The sequence below is a fragment of the Equus quagga genome, chromosome 1 (assembly GCF_021613505.1).
Source record: "Equus quagga isolate Etosha38 chromosome 1, UCLA_HA_Equagga_1.0, whole genome shotgun sequence".
Taxonomy (NCBI): Eukaryota; Metazoa; Chordata; class Mammalia; order Perissodactyla; family Equidae; genus Equus; species Equus quagga.
Window position 1 is genome coordinate 95,601,428 of NC_060267.1, and position 2,047 is coordinate 95,603,474.

General features: G+C 66.2%; 1 protein-coding gene across 1 annotated transcript in view; it reads left to right on the forward strand.

The window, feature by feature from the left end:
• The first annotated feature begins 1,733 nt into the window (after positions 1-1,733).
• NACC2 (NACC family member 2) overlaps positions 1,734-2,047 on the forward strand; it is a 76,558-nt gene continuing 76,244 nt past the window's right edge. The window contains exon 1 of the mRNA XM_046664746.1: positions 1,734-2,015. The gene's annotated coding sequence lies outside the window, so the exon portion shown is untranslated. The remainder of the gene's footprint in view (positions 2,016-2,047) is intronic.

Consider the following 2,047-nt stretch of genomic DNA (forward strand, 5'->3'; position numbering starts at 1 on the left):
GGGCAGAAAATACACCAGACTCTGCTGCCCTCGGGGAGCAGGTTTCTGGTTACCTGCTGTCTTCTAAAAACTTTTCATTGTTTTCCAAATGTCCTTCATTCAAGAAGAAACAATTTTTTTAATATTTGGAAATTAAAAGTAATGAAAACAACCAGAACGTGCAGCCAGGTGAGCTGCTCCCAGGTGTGCAGGCCCCCCGCCAGAAGAACAGCCCCCGCCCTGGCCCGTCCTCACCTGGTGCTAGTGAGGTGGTCCCACCTGTAGACCCTCCGTGCGGCCCATCCACACAGGCACCCAGCCCTGGCCACAGGAGGACCTCGGGGCCTAGTGGACAGCTTCTTGAGGTCTGACCCCGGGACTGGAAACTCCTGGAGGCGTCTGTCTCTGTACACACGTGTCACGTGCAGAAGCCCCATTTCCCAGGGGCCTGGGGAGCTGGTACTGCTGAGATCTTAAATAGCACTTAGGAGCCGCTGGGAATCCTGGGGCAGCTGAGGTCCCCTGTGCCAAGGTGCGGACCCCTTCCCACACCAGGCCCCAGAGCCGTCTGATGGTCCCTGGTCCCTGTGCTGAGCAGGTGGCACTACTGTTGGCAGTTTACCTGCCTCTCTTGGCTGCCACCTCCTGGGTCAGGACTACATGCCAAGCCACGCTCTCCAGCCAGTAGAGCCCCCCCGGACATGCCAGCCTGCCCTGTGGGCTCCGAAGTGGCAGTGGGCTAGGGGTGGGGGGTGGGACCTGGGTTGTGTTTAGGTCTAAGTGGGATTCTGGGGGCCTGCACAGAGTCCTTGAAGGTTCACACCCCCCACGCAAAGCAGGGCAGGAGTGAGCTGGTGGGGGGATCTCCTCTGTGCATACCCTCAAGTTGGGGTTAGGGGTCAGTCTGGTCGAGGTCAAGGACCTAGCTTGAGGTTGGGGACAGGAGTTCTCGGACCAAGCTTCTGACGATTGTCCTAGGAATGACCTTGGCTGACTATCCTGCAAGCCTTTCCCCGGAGCCTCTGCCACCAAAGGGGCCCAGAACGGCTCCGGGAAGGGGGTGGCACCCTGTCGTTCACATTAACCCCCTCCTCTCATGACCCCATGCTCAGGATCACTGTCCTGGTGCCGCCTCCATTTTCCTGCGAGGACCCTTGTGGGAGGCAGGGAGCGAGGCTGCTGCAGCCTGTCCTGACCCGAAGGCCCAGGTTAGGGGGCGACAGAGGAGGGTGTTTGTGGGTCCTTTCTGGCATGTGGCCAGTTTTATTTCTGCGCACTTGTTTTCACACTGCACCTCTGTCCACAGCAGCGTGGCCTTGGCAAACCGGGAGCCGCGTGGGACGGAAGGCGAGAGTGACTAACGTGCCAGTGCACCCGGATCACGCCGGGCCTGAAAGTAGACCCCAACCGCGTCTACTCAGCTCGCAGTTCCCGGGCCCCGAGTAGGAGGCGCCGGCGCCCCGTGATTCGCCCAGGGGCGCTCCTGCATCCCGGCCCGCTTACCCTGGCCCGCCCGAGCGTCTCTGGCGGCGGAGGCCGCGCACCCCGCCACCCCCCCCGCCGGCAGCCCTAGTTGGCGCCGCGTCCCGGAGGCTGCTCGGTGCAAGCGCGGCCGCCGCGGAGACGGTGCGCCCCAGGGCCAGGGGGGTTTCCTGGGTTTCGCGGGTCCGCGCCGGGGCCGGAGAGCCGGGGACGGTGTGGGTCGGCGCCCCGGTGGCCAGTACCCGGGTGCAGGGTCGGACGCCGGGAGCTAGTGTGGGGAGGCGGGCGGCGCGCAGCGGGAGAGGAGCTGCCGCCCCCCACGCCCCGCCCCCCGGATGCCCCCTCCGGGGCGCCCACCTGGCGGCGAGTGCGCGCGCGCGGCCGGCGCGCTGTCCCTTTAACCGGCCCGCGGCGCCTCCCCGCGCCCCGCCCCCGCGGCCGCCCGGTGCTGGGCGAGGCCGGAGAAAGTCCATGTGAGCCGAGCGGGGACGCCGGAGCACTTCCTGCCGCCGCGGCGCCGCTGCCGCAGGCCGCACCGGGCCGGGCGCCCGCAGGTACGCCCAACTTCGCGCCGCGCCCCGGCCGC